We start from the raw sequence: 23401 nt of genomic DNA, 5'->3' as shown, positions 1-23401 counted from the left end.
CAGGAAACACTAACTTGAATTAATTCTGTCTTAGCTGCTATTTCTGAAAATCAGCTTACTGCATTCCATTTGGCCTCCCAGGGAGATACTTAGTATTACTTGTTCTGTTTTCAGAGAGGAACATGGGGTCAAGGAGTGTGACCATCTCTTTGGTTAAGAGAATTCCTTCTGCCAAATTTGTGTTACTTTGTTTGGCTTTTGTTTTAGTGGGGGAAATTTTTGAAGGGGACTTTTAAGGGGTCTAAGGAAGGGAACATAGAAAAGGTGGCTTGACTGGAACTGAACCATCCTCGGTTTTGGAGTGAGCAGTCATTGAGTTCACATTGATTCCTAGTAGCACAGGCTGCATCTTCTAACCTGACCCTCAAATTCTGGGAGTCACCTTCTCCAAGGTCCTGTTAGTTCATAGAACTCCAGGTGCCTGCTCAGTCTCTATGGATGACTAAGGCTGGAGACCTGGTAATGAGTTCGGAATAGATTGGCAAACTAACAAAAAACCCTAGGCTTTTAAATCAGATCCTACTGAATTGTATCTTGGGATCCTGGGAAGTCAAATCACTTTCTGACTGTTGGGGTGCTTGAAAAAGAGGTGCTGAGTTATTGTGATCATGAATGGCCAAATTTGGTGCCACCTACAGTGGTGACAGGGGCTTCCCTGCTGTCTCATGTGGTAAAGCGTCTGCCTGCAATGCAGGAGACCCAGGTTCGATCCCTGGGTTGGGAAGATTCCCTGGATAAGGAAATGGCAACCCACTCCAGTACTCTTGCCTGGAAAATTCCATGGATGGAGGAGCCTGGTGGGCTACAGTCCATGGGGTCACGAAGAGTCGGACACAACTGAGCAACTTCACTTCACTTCACAGTGGTGATAATGTCTTGTCAAGGTGGTAGAGAGTTAGGGGAAAGTTCCAGTAAATAGGGGCTTCCCTGGTTGCTCAGACAGTAAAGAATTTGCCTGCAATGCAGGAGACCCGGCTTCAATCCCAGAGTCAGGAAGATCCCTTGGAGGAGGGCATGGCAACCCACTCCAGTATTCTTGCCTGGAAAGTCCCATGGACAGAGGAGCCTGACAGTCCATGGGGTCACAAAGAGTCAGACACGAATGAGTGACAAACATTTTTTTCCAGTAAATAGTCCTCTGTGTCCATAGTGTCCTGAGGCTTTTCCAATCCTCTGTCTATGATTTTTGATTAAATGTTACTTCCCTGAGTGAAAGATTCAGTAAAAGATGTCATGTTGTCTGAGTTATTATGGAGTGTCTCTGTTGCTTACTAGCTATGTGACATTGGGCAAGTAACTTCTTAAAGTTCCACTTGTGAAATAGGAATCACAGTAGGACCTACCTCATACCTTTATCAGGACGTGTGATGAATTACTCTACACATCTCCAGCACCTTAAATGGTGATGATGTGCCCAGAATAGCAGCTGAGGAAAGGTCTGTGGGATGAATAGATGAATGAATATTAATATTGCAGTGAAATTGTCCACTTTTTGAAATGAATCTGAAAGTGCCGGGGTTTTATTGGGAGCAAATTGCTAAAGGCTAATTAGTTAATCAAATTTTTAGACTCAGGGTATCTTCACTCCCCATGCATTTTCACTAAAGAGATACTAGACATAGATGGAAAGCTAAAGATAGCATCTTTTGCCAGTTGGCTTTGAGTCTCACAGTGTCCAGAGTATACGTTTAATGTTGCAGAGATATTTTAAGGGATCAAATTGGTCTCAAATATGAAAAATGTTAAATGCAGGTAATTTATAGTCGAATGTAAGTAAATGCTACTAAGTAAAGGGCTATTAAAATGGGCAACCAATAGTTAGAATGGTGATTAATAACTATATATATTTGAAACATGAACCTTTAAGTGCTTGAAGAAAAAATAATTCTCTGAACTGCTTATAAAATTTCTCCCCACAAAAAATAGAACAAACAAGTAACAAGTACCCAACTTTTTCTTTTTAAGGACAGCCCATAAGAGGATGGTGATTTAATTTAACAAAGAGATATTGCAGAGCCATGAATTTAGGTTTTTTAATGTAAGGTGAAGTTTGAAAAGATAACATCATGCTTTTTTCCCCCTGAAAGTCCATCGTTATAATATGATTATAACCCAAATCATATTTGAACAAAACATCAGAAAGGGTGAAATTGGAGACGTCTTATGTTAAGAGATAGTTGGGGTTGCAGAGAATAAAAGTGACGTGCGTTGCCGTCAGGTCAAGTGTAGAGAGAGTTAACCCTGGCTTTAATAATCCAATGGTGAAACTATTAGTCACTCAGTCGTATCTGACTCTGTGACCCCTTAGACTGTAGCCTGCCAGAATATTCTGTCCATGGGACTCTTCAGGCAAGAATTCTGGAGTGGGTAGCCATTTCCTTCTCCAGGGGGTCTTCCCAACAGAGGGATCAATCCCGGTCTCCCGCATTGCAGGCAGAGTCTTTACCATCTGAGCCACCAGGGAAACCCAATCCAATGGTATTCCAACTTTAAAGCCAGATCACCTCCATGATTTCATTTTACTTTTTCTTAATCCATGGATCAGTTTCTCTTGGAATCTCCTTCACAGAAGCTCTATGGAATAGAAAAAGGGAGCAGAGAATAATAGAACCTGTTACATATGCAGAGACAAAGTGAGAAAGCAAAAAAAGCGGTGCAACAAAAGTAAGGGGAGCTGAATATATAGCCAGCCCAGCAGCTACTACCGTGAGCTGGGTTGCAACGTCATTTGAGGTTTTACCCTAGCCCATGTGCCTGGACAAACATAAGGAAATGTGCATCTACAATGCCATTACTTTATTTTCAATTTCGTTAACAGCTTTTAAAATCAACACATTTTATAGCAATTAACTATAATTACAAATCTTACAAGTATTGTTATGGATAATTGCATGCCTAATTATTGTTCCTTCATTTAATTCTAAAAGAAATTAACTCTGCCGTTTTGACAAGTGCTTAGTGTTTTCAAAACTGTGACTACTCTATTACTTAAATTTGTTGTTATACATTTTTACAAACTCTTCCGAAGTCTGAAACTGTCTGTAATACCTTCAAGTAAGTCCTCTGCCTGTGTGCTGGTCCCATATTACTCTCATGCCTACCATTGCTTGGAAGGGACTGTCACCACTGCTAAAGAAAAATGACCCACTCAATTAGTTAGTGGCAGGCTAGAGAATTTGGCTCCATATCTTCTGATGATGGTTGGTTGGGTATTTGACAGCCAGATGCCAAGTGGATTATTGATTCATTGTAACATCTGGATTGCCACAATTGACTTTAGGCTACTAAAATAGTGTGTTTGGGGGAGATGAAAAAAAAATTAGAAACACTAGTCTGTGTAACTTAACAGGTTTAATTTAAGCTAACTACAGTAAGATATTTGATGTGCATTGACAATAGGGTAGGTTAATGGGAGAAATATTGAGTACTGGGACTTAGATGTGTTGAATGAATCTCTGAAATTCAATTAACTGGTCCAGATAGCATCTAAAATGCTGTTGGTGGTGGGGAGGGTTCAAGTTAAACAGTACTGATGAGGAATTCCAATGAGCTATGTTTGCAGTGAATTCTTAATAAGAGGGGAAGAATACAGGGGAGGACACATGAGACCTATGACCAAGTTCCAGTTCAGATGCGTATGATTTTTCATGTGACCTCTCATGATTTTTCAGAGGGGTGAATTAGACAATGTGGGTAAAATCATTGAGGATTGTATTCGACAGGTGGTAGGTTCTCAGCAAGTGTTTTTTTTCCTTTCTTCCCTTAAATTATGTATGTGTTGTTCTATAAATAATTCAGTTTTCAAGATTACTTCATTCTGAAAAATGTTTTATTTTTGCTGATTTATCAGTGATGTCATAAGTATGATCCAGTATTAACTTGTAGACCCACATGATTATTTTATGATTTTTAAAACCTTTCTACAATTGCATTATCATATACACTTTTTAATTACTTTTCTTATAGTACTAGCTGCTTAATAATGTGAAAGAAATTCTAGGTTTGGGATATAGTTGCACTGGCCAGTGAATGCATAGTTCTTTTTCTAGAACATGTACAGCTATTGTATGAACCTGAAACTAATTTTTTTCTTTATAGGCTTTTATCACTTGGTCTTATTGTTTTGGAAGATGGTGGTGTTTGTTCTAATTTCTCCAATTGCAAAGCAAAGGATAATGAATTGCCTCTAATGTCAGTTCTCACAATGATAAGTGATGGCCACTTGTTTGTATCCGTGTGAGTGACAGGTCCCGTAGTAATCACAGCCCTTCCATCACACAAGGCTCACCTCAGTCTGGATGGCTAATCCCCACCCTGCTCAGCCTTTTTTCACTTTTTCTTTGGGGACACCTATGAATCCATCATTAAGGGGCTATATTCATTGTGATGAATCACTCAAAAATATTTACTGAGCCCATTTATTGGACCAGTAATTCTGCCAGGTGATGGAACTATAGAGATACCTATTTCTAAGATCAAACCTTAGAGATACCTAAGGCATTGCCCAGCCTTAAGGTGCTTATAGTCTAACAAGGAGCTAAGACTTGTCTGTGGATAACTGTAATACAAGGTAAGAAACGGAAGTGCCACAAGGAAGAACAAGAAGCTATTCGAGTTCAGAGAAGGGAGTGATTACTTCTAGCAGGAGGAATTCAGGAAAGGCTTCACTCATTCATTCATTCACTCATTCAACAAACAAATGAACAAGAGGTTATGCTAGGCTGAGGATACAAAGCCAAATAAAATAACCTCTGTTCTTGAGTTTACCTACTAGGAAAAGACAGATACCCAAACTAATGACAGAACTGTGGGATAAGGTTAAGTGTTACAGACAATTAAGGTAAGAACAAAGTAGTGAGGGAGCTTAGGAGTTAAAGCTTCAGCGGTAAAGAATCTGACTACAGAGCAGGAGACACAGGTTCAATTCCTCCAACAGGAAGATCCCCTGGAGAAGGAAATGGCAACCACTCCAGTATTCTTGCCTGGAGAATCCCATGGACAGAGGAGCCTGACAGGCTACAGTCCACGGGGTCACAAAGAGTCAGACATGATTGAAGCGACTTAGCATGCACACAGGAGTTAATATCATTGGGGAAGCCAAGGAGGGACTCATGGTTGAAGCAGAGTTTGAGCTGAGTTTTCTTTAGCGAATTTATCATCTAGTGAATGTGACTGCTATGCATATACGGAGTTATAATACCATGTAAAAGGTGCTAAGTGCCTGAGAGAAATTCAGACAAAGAGTTATGAGGGAGGATTCAGGGGTGAATATGTTTACTTCCAGTTGGGGCCTCAGGTATTTACCAAAGAGATCAAATTGGAGCTGGGCCTTACAGGATGAGTAGAAGTTCAACAAGGGGAGGGATGATGGAGGGGATAGTACAAAAGGGACAGCATGAATCAAGGTGTAACCTCTTCCTGACAATGAAGCTGAACCTGGCCTCTGTACCCCGACACCAAATTAAATTTCGGAGACAGAGTTTTGAGTGAAGTAAAAAAGAATAGCTTTACTGCTTTGCCAGGCAGAGGGGTCCACAGCAGGCTAAATGCCCTCAAAATTGTGTGTCCCAACTTTGAGAGGGTAGTGAGAAGTTTTATAGTAATGGTTCAAAGAGGGTGTGGTCAGCTCGTGGACATTCTTCTGATGGGCTGGTGGTGATGTAATAGGAGTCAGCGTCATCAGCATTCAGGTCTCAACTGGTCTGGGATCTGTATACTTGTGGGCAGAGAACCCTCTTTAATCATTAACTTTTGCCCACCCGGAGGGGTTTTCAGTATCTGCAAAACAGATCAATGCAAGGCTGTTGTGTGTACCCAGGCAAACCAGGACCTTGCCCCAAGGCTGCTTTTTGACTGTTCCTCCCTTATTTCTGCATCCCCTCCCTCCCTTCCCTAATTAAGCAGCTGTTTGAACCTGCCCATTGGAACTCAGGGAAGGTCTTGGAGGCTGAATGAAGCCTAGTTCCTGTAGTCAAGCAGTGGGGGACACAAAAGGCTTTTGTGTCCAGGAGCTCCACAGAGTCCTGCTCAGTAAGTCCTCTGAAGTGGCTGAAGTAGACTCGGCTGAATGGTGGCACAACGTGAGGAAAACATCAGGGGCATCCAGATCATGGAAGGTAGTCAATGCCAAGCTGGGTCGCTGGGCTTCATTGAGTAAACAGTGTGTCTTTTCTTCTGATTGTGCTTTGGGATTGAGGTAATATTAATTAAAAGCTAGGGTTCTGCAGTCAGACTGCTTGCATTTATATTCAAATTCATCAGTGAACTTGAACGAGTCTCTTAGCTTCTCTGGGTCTTGGTATTAACATCTGTAAAATGGGGGTGACAATAGACTGTGTCCCTCAGGTACAACCTCAGAGGATTGATTTAGTTCATGTATATGAAGCTCCTAGGATGGTGCCTAGCAAAAGGGATCACTACATGTGTCAGCTGTTGTTGGTAGCACTAGCAGTAGCAGCAACAATACTAGTTGTGATATAAATAAGTAGCAACTTTAGGGAACTTTTGCGCTGTGAATTTATAAGGACAACTTAGGATGGCCTGACTTGCTTAAGAAAACCAGTGGTGAACCTCAGGGGCTATTTAAAAATGATCAGTGCTACCCTCTTCACATAATTGTGAAGATACACCTGAGTTGAGCCATGTACTCGCCACATGCATAGCCAGGCCTCAGCAGCTAAAAATGGCTCAGCCACAATGTTAGCTGTCAAGACAATGGGGGCAACCAATAAAACAGGTCCAAGATTATGTCCAAGTTAGAGTTTCAGAAATACAAATCACATCAGCAAAGCTTGCAAACAGTAGGCATCACCTGTGGTTAAACTTAAGATTGTGCTGAAAGTAAGGCAATAAAAGAATTTCATTCCCATGTCCCATGTGCCTTAGCTGTCACACCCCTACCTCAAGCTGTAATTTTAATCTGAAAGTGCAGCTATTTCCAAATACAGTCTGCCCTCCTATCCCCAGGTTGAACCTCCTCTGGTTGCACACCCTTGGATTCAACCAATTGAATGTGAAAAATTCAATCCGCAGTTGATTCAGCAGATGCAAAACCGACAGACTCGGAGGGCCAAGCATACTACACCATTTTATGTAAGGAGCTTGAGCATCTGTGCATTTTGCTATCTGCAAGAGGTGGAGTGGGGTCCTGGAACCAGCCCCCTCTCCCCCAACTCCCCTGCCTCCCTCCGGAGATACTGAGGGATGACTGTAACACTGAAGTGTTCCCACAGGGGCCGTGTTCACAAGAAACAGGCACAGTCCGAGAACCATGATCTGCAAAGCTGTGGAAACTGTTCTTTCTCGTTTGACCCTGTGTGTGATTTTGGGTGCAGTCGACAAGTATGACTGCATTTCGCAGGTAGCCTGTGATTGAGTATATTCCCATTGTGTGTCCCACTGCAGATTCAGCCAATGAAATGTCATTGTATATGTGTCTCTTTCTTTTGGGTTGCCCTAACCTTTGGCTCACTTAATCTGGTTCTTGGTCATCACTAAAGCACACAGGCTGCTGTTCAAGATGGAGGCACCTTAATAAGCACTGGAAGAGACCACAGATCTCCTTTTTCAAATGAGCGTTAGCATAGCGAGCTCAAAGATCCCTTTGCAGATTCACAACAAGCCTCCAGAAGTTCCTGAGACACAGAGCAATTAAAATGGATCTCTTTTTGAGACCTCTGTGTCTTACACTCTGAAAGCTCTGTTCAAACATCATTTTTTAGGTCTAAAAGTAAGGGAATCATATTGCATTGGAAAAATGATTATTATATGTCTTAATCAAAAAGGATTTAAAGGTGGCTGGTATTCTGCCAGTAATCAAACAGCCCTCCAAGGATTAAGCCTTAAGTGTCTTCTGCCCAATTTATTCACCCTCCCTCGGAAAATGGATCTTAACTTACACCTTGGTTTTGATAAACATTAATTAAACATTTACCTAGAATAAATCATGTTGTATTCCTTAGAATTTTTTCTTGACAAGGGATATTTTGGATGGCTCATGTTTGTTTAAAAAGACTATCCTTGGAAATTTACTAAAATAAATATACTTGTGGCAAATAGAAGCTCTCGATAGAGTAGAACTAGAAATATAGAAATGAGGGAACCTAAGTTCAGAGGGCGTCTGTGAACAAAACACTTGCCTATTGGTATGACCCTGAATAAATAAGGTGATGTTCTGACTCTGTCAACAGAAAAATAGGTCAAAGAAGAGCTGCTTATAACACTGTGTTGTCTGGAGAAAGGATTAATTAAAATACTATACAAGGAAGTGCTTTGTAAATGACAAACTACCATTCAAATGTAATTACTATTGTAATCATCCCTGTCCTAGGTCCTACAGCTTAAAGCTTGCCAGTCAGTTTACCTAAATAAATGATAATCATACACTCCCACCTTTCGCCACTAGGTGGCAGGCGAACTGCTTTGATAAAATGCTGAGCAAGTTGGGGCTATTAAAACCACAAAGATGCTGCGGTTTGTGAGGCGGTGTAGCAGCGCACAAAGGGTGAATTAGAACTGTGAAAAGCAGAGGTGGCCGGTATTGTTAAAACCAATCTCATTCAAACGCCATTGCTTTCAATTTACCAAAATTTTGTATCCATAAAAATCTGGTCTTTTTCTAAACTACTAGAGAAAGGACAGCCAAGCAAATAGTTTCTGCAAATGAGGAAAATGTTTAGTACAGAGTTATAGCTGACAGAGTTACTGATTATTGGTATCATCACTTTACAGGCAATGGTTTCATCCATATCAGAGGTTGACAGACTTCTGTAAAGGCCCAGATAGTACGTATTTCTGGTTTTTCAGGTTGATTCATCTCTGTTGTGATAACTCAAATTTGCTTTTATAGCCTGAAAACAGCCCAAGGCAGTAAAAAAAAAATGGTTTGGCTGAGTACAATAAAACTTCAATTATGGATACTGAAATTTGAAATACATATAACTTTCACTTGCCACAAAATATTATTCTTCTTTCGATTCTTTTCTACCATTGAAAAGTGTGAAAAACCATTCTTAGCTCAAAAGCACCCAAGAAGTAGTTGCAGGCCTGACCGGCCCCCAGAGGGCAGTTTGCAGATCCCTGTATGAATACCCTTAACTACCCGATTGGACAAGCTCTTCAATTAATATAAATAAGCTTTTTACTGCTTTCCTAATAAATATTTCAAAGTGACTATTCTTTTTTGTGTATAAATTATTAAGAGTCCTTGTGATATTTTTTGCCTACCTCTCCATGTAGACTTGTGTCTTGTTTGTTGAATTATAAACAAAATAATTCAAGTAGTCATTGCATTATTCTTAAAAGTTGCCAGAAAAAAAACCAGACAGGACACCCTGTTAAATTTATATTTCAGTTAAACAACGAATACTTTTGAAAGTGTAAGTGTGTCCCACATACTGTAAAGGACATACTGCATGAAAAAATATTTGCTGTTTATCTGAGATTCACCTTGAACTGGGTGACCCGTGTTTTTATTTGCTAAATCTGGCATTGGTTCTTGTATTTAGGGACTTTGGGATGCATTGACTAAGGCCTGAAAAATGACCAAAAATCTGAAGACAGGCCTCCTGAAGCAAAGTATGTCTTTGGAGCTTTGAGGGACATGTGCACCTTAACACGTAAAAACAACTGTGTGGCGTAAACAGCCCTGTTTCACATCCATTTTTATTTTTCCAGAAGTATTTGTTTAGCATTCTTAGCTGCCAGTCTCAGACAAGCTTTGTAAGAAGCCTGGAGTAATCAGCGGACAGGCATTTTTAGAGAGCATCAGAGAAACTCGGGGTCCTATTAAGGAGCTGAGTGGAAACAACAAATTCCACCCCACCCCATTCCCGCCCCGCGCTGGTATTCTGAGGGGCTGGACTTATTTTTGGCCAGATCCCACCAGAAACCGTTTTCTTCTCTAAACTCTTGTGCATGCCTCTTGATGGCGATTTCAAGGCTGCCCAGGCAGCGATTGGTGGAGTTTGCTTTGAGGGCGTATTTGTTCGGAGGCACCCCTGGTACTGCATGTTGGCTCAGATTTCATTTGCTGGGTGACTTTTCACGAAAGACACCGAATGCTACATCCTACCCAGATCTGATGCTCGGTCCAGCTTTAAGAGTTGCCGCCCGCCCAAGGGACTGTTACAGACCCTCACGGAGTCTAATCCCTTGGGCCCTGAGACCGAGTTAATCAAGACTGCCTCTCGGCCGCCGCTGCGGGAACCGAGCGGCTTGGGGTGGGGAGATCGAGGTGGTGTTCTGACCCACAGTCATCGATCGGGTCGGGAGTGACAGCACGCGGTTCTCCCATCCGTGCGGGGGATGCGCCCGCCACGCGCCGAGGAAGTGGGCCTCTCTTGGGGGGCAGTTCTCTCCCGAGAGCCGCCGGATAATCACGGCGGCGCGGAGGGGAGCTGCTTCCGAGCCGGCGCCCTGCAAACGCGAGAAGAGTCCTCCCCAGCGGGAGCGGGGCGGGCCTCGGCTGTTAGCAGAGGAGATCGCGGAGTCTGGAGCAGCCGAACCAGGTGAGCAGCCGTCCTTTCGGTATTCTCCTTGAACCAGACTGGTTGCCCTCGGGGGGTGGGGGCAGGCTGCCTCCAAATTAGCCGAGCGAGCGAGTCGGAGTATCGTCGGCTCCCGAGCTGCTTCCAGCTACGCGATCACACTCATCGCCAGGGGATTTGAGTTGAGGCCCAAAATTTAAGGGGCAGGGGACAACGAGATACTCAGGAATGAAGATGAAAGTTTTAATGCAATACCTTTAAAGTGCAAAGTTAATGCTAAAAATATTCCAAGAAGAACAAAGTATGAAAATATGACCTAAAGGCATGATCCGAGCCTTACTTGGGAGGGACTGGACCCTGCTCGCCTCACCCTAACCCCCGGCTTGGCAAGGCAACTTCACAGTGACTCCCTCCGCTCTCGTGGTCCCAACTCCTAACCCTCTGTGGTTTTTATTTCTTGCTCTTCCGGTTGCAATGGGCTGGGGCTTAAGTTTGTCTGTGCCTCCTTGGCTGCGGGGGAGGCAAAGAGACTGCGGCTTCCCCACCCGGGCTTTGCTCCAGGAGGCAGCAAGGAAGGTGTGGCCCGCGGAGATGGAAGGTGAGAGCTTACCTAAGGGCCTCAGGTGCAAGACTCCGCATTCATTGCAAACTCAAAACAAAAAACCCCACGGAAGTGAGGCACAGAAGGAAGCGGTGTTCCCTTAATTAGGGCTGAGGAACCCATTCAGAACTGGGCTGAATATAAATACCTTCCTTAAAGGACCCACAAGAGGCTGGGAAGGGCTTTTGAAATGGCTTTGTCGAAAAAGGGATGTCTCTGAACTTGGGGAAGCCTTATTCCTTGCGGGCCAGCCACGAACGTTTCCTGGCATTGCAATTCAGTCTGAGATTGCAATGATAAAAACACCTTTAATGAGGATCACACTCCAACATTTGCAGTGCGTGTCGCCGTATCTTACCGCTTCTAACTCTCCTAGCAGGTGGCCAGAGACTCCGCTAGGCGCTGGCTAAAAATCGCCTTTCAATGGTCTCTATCCCTTGAAACTTTTTTTTTGGCTGATCTTTTTTTTTCTTTTTTTTGTTCGCTGTCCTTAAGGTTGTTTGCTGTTCAGTTGCTCAGAAATGTCCGACTCTTTGCGACTCCATGGATTGCAGCATGCCAGGCTTCCCTGTCCTTCACCAACTCCCAGAACTCATGTCCATCGAGTCGGTGCTGCCATCCAACCATCTTGTCCTCTGTTGTCCTCTTCTCCTCAATCTTTCCCAGCATCGGTATCTTTTCTAATGAGTCAGTTCTTCGCATCAGGTGGCCAAAGTATTGGAGCTTCAGCTTCAGCACGAATCTTAAGGTTGTGGGTGTTTAAATGGTGCATCAAGCCTGAACTTGGGAGGTGTCCTGGTTGTATTCCAGATTGGGATGAGGCTGGCCACTGGGTCCTTGATTGCCAGATTCCTTAAAGAGTTCCCTAACTGAAAGCTTTCTTTTGTCTTATGAAAACTGGTGAAAATGAGGTCAAGAGGCCAAGCTAATGGAGGAGATAGGGAAACTATTGTTTATATTTATGTGCCTCTTCTTTAAAAAAAAAATCTTTGGAAGCTTTGGGTGTGTCCAGTCCTCCAAAAGAACAGGGAAAAAGGTGAAATTTGTTGGAGCGCTTGTCTGATTCTTGCTAAAATGAGTTTGCTTACCTTGTGTGTGTGTTAGTCGCTCCGTCATGTCCAACTCTTTGCGACCCCATGGACTACAGCCTGCTAGGCTCCTCTGTCCGTGGAATTTCCCAGGCAAGAATACTGGAGTGGGTTGCCATGCCCTCCTCCAGGGGATCTTCCTGATCCAGGGATCAAACCCCAGCCTCCTGCATTGCAGGCAGATTCTTTACCATCTGAGTCACCAGGGAAGCCCTTACTTTGAGGAGCTTACCTTCAGGAGCTTACCTTGAGGAGCTATTAACTCAACATTCCGCTTAACATAAAAGGGGAAGTTCTGTGAGCTGTTGCATTCCTTCTCCTCCCGGATTTAGCTGTTCCTCTCTGTAGCCAACAGAGGGCACTGTGACTACATAGACTCCATTTTGACATTTTTGGGGGGGGGTCGGGGTCGGGGGTGGGGAGGAGAATTTTCAGAGATATAAAGATTGCTTGGATCCAGAAAGAAATGTGCACTATTTTCCATGAAACTTTAGTGGGGAAAATAGATTATTATTTAAGAACGTTGGATGTCCATTTGATTAATAACCCATCCAAACAGAAAAGGAAAGTGAAGATGTTTCATAACTATCTTTGTTACCAAGGATTGAAATAGCAAGAACAAAATAGCTATGTGATAATGAATATCAGCAGGATGTCCCTAAATTATTTAGGACACAACTAGTTAGAACTTTTTCTCCTAGGAATGTTTGTGCTGAGACCTAGTAACAGGGAAGAATAGGTCTGATTTATCCTAAATACCTGCTTTTCTGTTCATTGCAAGCATAAACCCTTTCATTAATATCAGGACAGTTAAACACAACTCCACTTCACCAAAGAAATCTGTCATTGGAGGCCCTCCATGATTTTCCTCAACAGACTTCCAATTTCGTGTTTTGACTACCCACTTGTCCCAGGTGGCTCAGTGGTAAAGAATCTGCCTGAAATGCAGGAGGTTTGATGCCTGGGTTGGGATGATCTCCTGGAGGAGGAAATGGCAACCCACTCCAGTATTCTTGCCTGGAAAATCCCATGGACAGAGGAGCCTGGCGGTCTACAGTCCATGGGGTCACAAAGAGTTGGACATACTTAGCAACTACACAGCAGCAACATCCACTTCAGCCGCCCCATGTTTCAGCCTCATCTAACTGAATTTCCATACTTCCCTAACAGTTCCTTTAGCCCTCACCTCCCCCTCACTCTCCCCTTCCATTAACACTGGAAATCCTACCCATTCTTCAAAGTCCAATTCAAATGCTGACCCTTTGTGAGTGTTGCATGTAGCTCTTACTCTCTCTACTGTAAGCATTTGTGCAATAAAATGAGGATCTCTTCTTCTGTTCCAGATACTGTCGAGATATTCACAAATGATGAATACACAGGGAAATGTCACTACAGGGAAATGTTTGTGCTGTAACCAGAGCAAGCGTGGGAGGGAGGCTCTGAGAGCTTTGATCAGTGCTTCCCAGTCAGTGAGTGCTTCTCAGATAGGTGGAGGGAGCAGGGAAAGCCTCCTGTTAGAGGTGATACTTGAACTAGTGTTAAAGCTTAAGGAAATCTGGATGACTGAAACAGCCCCTTAACTGGCTGACTTGTAGATTACAGAGGATGAAGGGAAGAGGTAGTGAAAGATAAGATGGGGAAAGTAGGCAGGCGCCATTGTACAGAGGAAGTTGAGCTTTATTCAATAAGCCATGGGGACGTCTTTCATGGGAGTGATTTAAAGTGGAGGAAGTACTGGATCAGATCCCACATTTAGAAAGGTTGCTCTGGAGGCCGTGTGGTCCATAGGGTTGAATGGCAGACAGATTTAGAAATTTATATCACTCTTCAGATGAGGAATGAGAAGGGCCTGGACCACTGTAGATAAAGTAGGAATGGACATGGGAATTCCCTGGAGGCCTAGTGGTTAGGACTCAGCACTTGCACTGCAGTGACCGGGGCCCAATCCCTGGTCAGGTAAGTAAGATCCCACATGGCCAAGAAAATAAAAGAAATGTACAGAAAGGGGCAGATTAGGCCCACATAATCCATAATCCATTGTTTGCAACTCTTATATGAGGCTTCCTACCTTTATAGTGTGTTCTATTTATCTGCCCTAGCAGACTAAGTTCCTTGAGATCAAGATTTTTTAATTCATTTCTTTATTCCTCAGGTCACGTGGCCTTGTCCATGATAAGCACTTTTGTCAGCATAAGTTGATTGAAGAGAATGAATGAATAGCTGAAATTTTTGATCGTGAGGATCTACTTTTGAAGTGCTGTATTATCGCCCTTTGGTCTCAGAAGTCAGTTGAATGACATCTTTGTTTAACATATTAGTAAATGCATTGTGGGTAGTTTATAAGTTTTGAAAAAAAAAGATTTCTCATGGAAACCTCATCATTGCTTACTATTTATGAGTATTATACTTTAAAATGTTAAATGATTTTGATGGTCTGTACTTTTTGAGCTCACCACTTGCATGTGTGTGTATGTTTTAAGATTTTTGAAGGAGATTTTTTTTTGAAGGAGATTTTGAAGGATATTAGTTCTGCACAATTTTTACAAAAGCAAACCCCTTGTAACCAAATGTCCTTTCATAACAGAAGCTGCAACGAACTCAGTCTTATTGTCCATACAAATCCTCAAAGGATGTGATGTTTTATAAAATTCTTTGTTCTTGGTGAAATTGCTAACAGGAAAAAACATCCTGAGATCCTTCTGCCCTTTTGGGCACTTGAACAGGGTGAGCCCCAGCTCATAACTACAAAGCTCAACCAGCCAGGCTCTATTTCTCCTCACAGAGGATGCCAGGCATTCTCAGATTCACAAGGACTAGAAGCATGATGTTACACTATCTAGCTAAATGTACTTTGGAAAAATACCTTGCTAAGAATTGCACTTGGTTATTCTATTATTTATTATCATCCTAATTAAAGGTTGTTGCTAAGCCATGAAAGATGCCAGGATTCTTGACCTCCAGAGGAGAGGAATTCAATCTGGGGCCAGTGACAAGGCTTGATCACTCAGAGCTTTTGTGTAATAAAGTTTTATTAAAGTATAAAAGAGATAGAGAAAGCTTCTGACATAGACATCAGAAGGGGACAGAAAGAGTGCCCCTTTGCTACTTGCTATTTTTTAGCAGAAAGTTATATACCTACTAGCAGGCTGCTAATTAGAGAAAGGAAATGTCTCAAAACTCAGAGAGTGGCACCAGGCCCCTCACCCACAACATGCATTTTGAGATAACATTGGCACAGGGTGAGTCATCCCGGGCTATAAGAGGATTGACATGAATCTTGAAGAAAGGCAGGTTTCCAAGCAAATACATAGTATCATTAACATAGCTTAAGAGAATATTTGCATGAGGAAAACATACTGGTTTGTCAAGTTGGTTCTGTCTTAGTCAAAACTGACTTGCTTTATATAAAGTAATAGGAACTGGCTGAAGCATTTATGCCTAATGATAATTTTCATATGGACCCTGACCACTGAGAGGTCAAGATGGCAGCTCACAGGATTTAAGTTAATTCTAGGTTTCTTACCTCATAAAAATGGACAGTGGTGTTTAAATTCCAAGGCAATTGTTGTAGCATTAAAATAAGTATGTTTTGAAACTTAAAAAAAAAACGACTTGAAGAAAGAGTCTAAGGTAAATACACAGTTCATTAACATAGCTTAAGAAAAACTTTTCCATAAGAAAAATGCATTGGTTAGCTCAAGGCATGAGAAAAGTTAAGTTCAGGTGGAACCAGGTGTCCTCATGGCAACAGAGAATTTAAAAAGAAATCTCCTTTTAATTTTGTATAGAGAAGGGAAAAAAATCTGACACTTGCAGTTTGTTTCCTCTTGCCACTTAAGAGAGAGATAAAAAAACGTCCGACACTTGAAGCCTATTTCCTCTGTTTGGGGGCCCCTAGCCTTCCTGACTGTTACCCTCTCACTAAAAGCTTCAAGTCTGTACAGCTTGCAGAACTGAAAGCTAATATGGGACGTTTATGTCAGAGTCTTTATTCTTCACATTAACTTGGCTCCAGCATCGTGCAAAAATGACATATCCTTAGAAAAGTCAGAGAACACAGGATTCAACTCTGACCCAAAGTGAATTTTATGGGTAGAAGTATAGCTATCATTGGAAAGTTGGTTGAATGAAGTTTTACCCAGTGATTTAGCTAAATATAGAGTCATGTCATTCTCCCTACCTGGAGTTTCAGTTTTTGATGCTCTTATTTGCATGCATAAAGTGTATTTTGTGTGTTTTTAGTTTTATATGTTTTTTTTATCCTCTTAGGGGAAGGTTTTAAAAAGCAAAGCATGAAACATTTGACTACATAAATATTTGAATTGTCTTTATGGCAAAAGACAAAATAAATGACAGGCTTGGAGAAAATGTTTACAATATAGAATTTAAAATAAGAGTTCCTTAATATGCTAATGGATTTCCAGGTGGCTGAGCGGTAAAGAATCTGCCTGCCAATGCAGGAGATCCTTGGGTCTGGAAAATCCCCTGGAGAAGGAAATGACAACCTGCTCCAGTATTCTTGCCTGGAGAATTCCATGGACAAAGGAGCCTGGTGTGCTACATTCCTTGGGGTCACAAAGAGTGGGATGCAACTGAGCAACTGAGCGCGCGCGCGCGCACACACACACACACACACACACGATATGCTAATAGTGCCTACAAATCATTAAGAAAACATTAAAAAGTGGGCAGAGGATATGAACAGACAATTTAAAGATGAAATAGAAATGGCTTACCATATGGAAAGATGATGAAAGAAATGAAAATTAAAAATGAGATACTTTGTGATTCACCTTCTGCTTGCTACAGATTGCAGAAGCGGATAGTATTTTATTTTGGTGAACATATGGGGGAAAAGAACTCTTATCCACTCTTAGTGAGCATGAAAATTGGTCTAACTTTTGTAAGGGCAATTTGGCAGATAGTATTATTATTATTATTCCACATTTCTGTTCTCCTGACTAGCTTCTAAGCTACTTGTGCAGACTGCTTCTGTTCCTGTCTTTGTTTCCCATTTTTGTGTCTGTTTTTTCCTAGGTGGTGATACTTGTTCTCATCTCAGCCTGGTAGCCTGACCTTGACTCCTGAGTTCTGTGATGCCTTCACAACTGCAAGTCATTCTCATATGAAATTTGAGTTTACCTGGTCTGCACCTTTGAGAGTTTCAGAACAATATGCAAATTCCAGTTACCATCATGCTGTCTTGTTGAGTATCTCACGTGACAGGACCAACACTTGGGTTGCTTGCTGGTACCCTGGTTCTTCTACTGTTTCTTCCTTCTGCTGCCGTCAATTGCACACATGTATAGTCATGCCAAAGCTACTTTACCCTTTTTATTTGTCTTGTGAATGTTGTCATTTGCTGTTTATATGTTAGTGCTGTGTATTGCTCAGTGACAGAAAACTTTCAATAGCTGTAATTTTGTGTAAGTTTGAATAAGAATGGTATCCAAGCAAAAAACCAAGAAGGTAAATGATAGAGACGCAAGAAGGGTGAAGAGGACAAAAAAGGTGGCAAACAAAATGAGAATTCTTGAAATGCTTGATAATGGTGAAACCAAGACCTCTGTAGGGCATTTTTGGGTACTAATGAATCAACAAAGAAAAATGAGAAAGCTATTAAGGCCAGTGCATGAGGGGCACACCAGAATCATTGAGAAAATCAGACAACTCAAAATGCCAAAATAGAAAAAAAGGAAAGAGATTTGCATTTGTGGCTTCTAAAACAGAAAAGGCTTAATAGAGTTCTTTCTGTGTGTAAAATCTGCTAGCAAGCATCACAAACATGCAAATTTAAATTTTGATCTGGATGGAAAATTATAAAATTTATCATGAGTAGTAGGTGGTGGGATAGGTTTAGGAACCGCCATGGTCTGTATGAAAAGACATGGCTTGCAGAGGAAGCAGATCATGAAGCCACTGCAGAATATTGAAGGAATGGATAGAAAAAAATGTCTATATGCCTGAACAGGTCTACAATGCTGATGAAACAATCTTGTTCTGGAAGCGCATGCCCCTACTTGCACATCTATTGCAAAGGAGGAGACAAAGACCAGAGGCTTGAAGCCTGGGAAAGATAAGCTCCAAAGTTCTTTGTTCCAATGCTTCTGGTGACTGTCTGACTAAACCCGTGTTGCTTCACAAGTTCCGAAATTCTTGCCCTCTTAAAAGAAAATGCCAGAAACCCTTTTCTGTGTATATGCAGGGAAGCCATAAGATATGGATCGCTGAGAAATTCTTTTTGGATTGGTTTTTGAAGTGTTTTGTTCCTGAGGTTAAACAATATTTAAACCAAAAACATCTTGAATTCAAATTGTTGCTGATTCTGAACATGGCTCCCACTGATAAAAATGTGATAGTAAATGCTGATCTTTGTGTTAAAGTCATCTCCATTTACCCCAGTACAACTCCATTCCTTCAACCCATGCACTTGGGAGTATATTTGACTACCTGGCAACTCTTAGGAGAGAGACACCTGAAATTACTGTGAAAGTTGCTTGGCAAAATTTCTCCATATGTAATAGTTTAATGATAGTAGAAGAGTCAGTGAGAGAAATAAAACAATCAGCCCTTAATGGAGCCTGGCAGAAATTTCAGAATGAGGTTATAACTAATTCTGAAAGTTTCCTTCCAGTACCAGAAGAAACTGAAAATATTGTAGCATCTGCAAAATGATTGGGTGGTGAAGGATTTGAAGACAGTGAATTAAGTGACATTGCTGAACTATTAGATTCTCACCCTCAGAAGATAGTTGAGAAATATTTCAACTGTCAGAGACGTGATCACATCACAAGTTGATGAAAGAGGTCAGTATAGGTTAACTTCCAGAACTTGAAGAATGTTGAAGCACCCATTCTGCAAATCAAATTGCCGTGATGATTCAGAGAAAAGAGATTCTTTGGTGGAATATTTATTGACTTTCAGGCAAGGCTTAAATGATTACCCACAACCTTATAAAGGCAGGAATAAGAAACCTTCAAACAAAGGCCAGTAAGCGTTTTCTCTATGCTTGGTTCAATAGGGAGAAGAGGCTGGACCATCGGACTGCATCATGCAAACCCATTCTACAAATAGCAGACAGAACGACCTCATACAGACAGTGGAACCCTGGGATTCAGGCTCTGACAGCTTTGATGATGTGATGATCCATGCAGGAGACTGAGCTTACTCATATGCAGATAAAATCCTGTTTTCTCCATTCTTTCCCTGTCACTACTGTGATGATCGGCCTTTTCAGTGATGTTATTCTTCACCTTGAGCTCAGAGAGAAATAGAAATTAGTTGCCCACCAATAACAATTGCTAATGTAAAATCGTAAAACTCCATCAAGGCTCACTTTACTTAGTGTTTTATTCTGATGAACAAACCAATTGTCTGGGCTTTTATAATACTCCCTTCCCTCCCCCAATTTCCCCCCAAAACTTATAAATTCCTCCAACACAAATTCCCCTACAAGGAGGGTTTAAGTAACTCAACTCTAGGACATAAGGAGGGGGCTACTCAGTTTGATAAGTCTTTGACCCTAAAATTTATTTTAACTCTGTTTAAGCCTAACTTGCTGTCTCAACAAAAAGGATACAAATCCCCTTGTTAATTCATTTGGTATAAGTTCATTTGTTTTGCAGCAGTTGTATAAGGTACCGAAAGGCATGGTGTGTCCTGGAAGGCAGTACATTTATAGTGGATTCCTGGATTTACTTTGGTACCTAATCAAGGAGGAGAAGCTGCTAGAGTTCATTGCCATCCATCCTCTCTGTTCTCATATCTGGTCTTCCAAGTGATTTAAATGGTTGAATATCCTCTTCCCTAAAGGTGGTAGAAATCCAGTAAGTTTTCCCCTAGCCTGGAAAATCTGAAAGATAGGTCCCCTATATCTGAGTTTGCAGTGATCAGAGAAAGGGGACAAGAATACAAAAGTTAAAAGTCTTGGCTTGTGTAGTTACAGTTGGGATGACAGACATTCCTCAACATGTTCCAAAGAGGCAGATGAGTGTTGAAAACCCATTATTGGGTGATAGGGACGTAGGGACTCACCATAGTGCCAGGGTAGCTTACACTCTTCTCTAAGTCACAGGGGTTTTCAACACTGGCTGCCCATCAAAATTGTTATGGGGAACTTCAAAAGCAGATTTCTGGGATCTGTCCCTAGATGTGCTAAATTGGGGATTAGGCCAGCAGCTGTTGATTTTGAAAGCTACTCAAGCAGTTTTTTAATAGAGTCATGGCTGGAAACCACTGCTGTTGAAAACCATAATTATGATAGAAAATATATCACAAATGATAGTGAGCCCAGAGGGCAGGAAACCTCTATTCCAAGTTTCTGCTCTGCCACGGGCTCAGTGGATGCTCTTACTCGAATCATCCTACTCTTTCCTTATCTGTCCAAGGAGAGAATAGGAACACTTGGTCTCTGAGGTCCTTCTATCCCTGACATTGTTACCTTGAGAGAAAGGTACATCAGCCTCATTGGTTGATTTTGAGACTTAAGCCCTTTCATAGAGACCAAGTTAAGTAGTAATACTACTGTCTTGTATTCTTGTTATTTTAAAAATTGTTCTTGCGACTCAGGCTTTCTTATGTTTTACTCCCTCTCAGAAAACAGTTAGTCACAGATGCCATAGAAGAAAGGGAAACCAACATAACATCAACTCTGAGTAACAGGGTTTGCATTATATATATAATGCATAGACATTGTCAATAAAACTAGATATTTTGTTTCGTTTCCATAAACCAAAGCAGAGAAATATGTTAACTGTTTGAAGGTTCCATGGATAACTGGGGTATTCTTAATCATACCTAGAGGCAAATATTTTTAAGTGAATGATTGTTTTATCAGTATAATCAGCAGTTCCATATGGTTTTAAAGAATGTAGTTTCTTGATAAGTTTATCATTTATTGACATTATTGCATTGGCAAGTTTTTGTCTTAATTTGACCAGAATTAGAGAAATAAAACTTTAAGTTGAATAGCATCCATCAGGAACTGTTAATATAAAATGATACAATGGGAAACTGACTATTATATGATTCTGGTGGTGGTAGGAATGCCTAGACTTTGGCTTGATATATGGAAACATTTGTCTAGGGCCTAGACCATTTGAAAATACTGGGGTAGATCTAATTCTTGTTTATGGCAATATCCATTTCAAATAATTTAAGAAATATCATTGATGAGGGTAAAAGACCATTTTAATATGGTTCAGTCTAGCAAGTCAGCAGGGCTTCCGAGGTGGCTCAGTGGTAAAAGAATCTGCCTGCCAGTGCAGGAGACGCAAGAGATCGGGGTTCCATTCCTGGGTCAGGAAGATCCCCTGGAGAAGGGAATGGCAACCCACTCCAGTATTCTTGCCTGGGGAATCCCATGGACAGAAGACCCTAGTGGGCTACAGTCTATGGGGTCACAGAGTCAGACACGACTGAGTGACTGAGCACACACAAGTCTGCAGAACACAGATGTGAAAGTTGGTTTAGGCTAAGTGGTAGAAATAGAAGTTAACGATAATAGCGCCATGTACATGGGTGTTCCTTTTTCCTTTTTTAAGTTAAGACTAGTTCCTAAAATTGAAGAACTGAAATTTCTTTTGGTATATTTTATATACAGTTTGAATGGAAAGTATCTTTCTGTTGTCAAATGGCTCAGGTAAATTCTGATCTTCGATTTTATGAAGTACATGGAAATTTCCTTCTTTACAGACATATTTAACAACTGGCAAAAAGAAAGAAAAAAAAAGACAAAATGGGTAGAGAGAAAAGATAGCTCAGGTTGCTGAAATTTGTAGAAAATATTAGAAAACTGGCATTACATTTAAAAAGAGCATTTTGTTTGCTTAAAATCTTTTAAGATCAAAATGCAAAGAAGGCTCTTTAAACTACACATTTGGATTATATAGCTGCCAGCACCTGAATGCTAATAAAGGGCTTCTACAGTGTGTGCAGTCTCAAAGAGTGTATGGGTCATATTTGTGCTATGAAATACATTACTCACTGAACTTTACATAGTTTTATTACCTTTTAATGGCCTTTGATGTCAGTGTGTTATGGTTGTTTTCCTGAGAGTTCAAAAATAAATATGTGCTATGCTCTGGGGAACTATAAAATCAAGTAGAAAATAGGTGAAAGGATAAATAGTACATTTCATTAACAAACATGGAGAGTAGTTAAATATGAATCTAGTGTGCTTGAGATGTTGCACTTCATTTTTCTTGCATTACTACATAAAGCCAAAGATATAATCAACCTATCATTGCAAAGACCCAGAGTTGGTTCTTGATTAACTGGCAGTGGTATGATGAGTGGCCTAAGGGCATGAACATGGGACTTAGAGTGAGGGCTTTGCCAATGACTTCTTGTCTGCCCTGAACTGGGGACTCCCTCTCTTTGGGTGAGTGGTACTTAGTCCTGGCAGAATAACCTTTGGCCTGTCGAGGCGTGAGAAATTAACGTGGGTCTTAAGCTTGGGAATCAGGTACAGGTATCTGCCTGCTTGCAATCCTGTCCCTGCCAATTAACAGCTATGTAACTGTGGCCATGTTTTTAAACCATTTCAGACTTCAGTTTCTGATCTGTAAAATGGGGTTGAAAATACTTACCTTATAGGATTGCTATGAGGTTGTATATTTTGTTTAACACAGTGCCTGGCATAAAGTAAATGCTCAATAGTTGTTGCTATCACTGTTATTTTAATGTGAATAACCATTAAAGAACTAGAATACGATCATTCACTATCTTTGCCAAATTTTATCTGATTTCTTCAAAATAAGTTATACATGATGGTCTCACGAAGAGAGGAGTAAAAATCGATGTTAAATATTTCTGTTTGTTTGCTTGCGAAGGATACCTGATGATAATTCCTTAGACCCTGTTATACCTTGACCTTAGTGATTTCATATGATATATTTAAAATGTGGTTATTTATTTATATAGCAATTAAGGGTAATGACTTTTCTCACATGGATGTATTTCTATTCTTTAAAAAATAATCCATCCACTTGGTTCCTCTTTTAAGATAACTAAGTGACTCTGTTAATAGGAGCCAAAGATAAAGCTATATGGGACCTTAAGCTATATAGACCTTTGTGTGCTTAAACCACAAAGTATTAGTTCAGCTGCCTTTGAGAGAAATTGGATGTATAAGTGATCTTACTAGATGAGAACAAGACAGTTCCTCATAACTAGCTTCTGAACTTCTTTGTATTGTATTTCATGTATTCTGTGATAGCATTCAA

The 23401-nt window shown here is 41.1% G+C and overlaps 1 long non-coding RNA gene across 1 annotated transcript; it reads left to right on the top strand.

Moving 5' to 3' along the window:
* Positions 1-9888: 9888 nt before the first annotated feature.
* Positions 9889-21505, top strand: LOC122435237. The gene is made up of 3 exons (XR_006267616.1): positions 9889-10508; positions 17214-18982; positions 19198-21505. It is a non-coding gene; the product is annotated as an uncharacterized LOC122435237 (long non-coding RNA).
* Positions 21506-23401: the final 1896 nt, after the last annotated feature.

This window comes from Cervus canadensis, chromosome X (genome assembly GCF_019320065.1).
Source record: "Cervus canadensis isolate Bull #8, Minnesota chromosome X, ASM1932006v1, whole genome shotgun sequence".
Lineage (NCBI taxonomy): Eukaryota > Metazoa > Chordata > Mammalia > Artiodactyla > Cervidae > Cervus > Cervus canadensis.
This window is presented reverse-complemented; position numbering and strand designations above follow the sequence as displayed.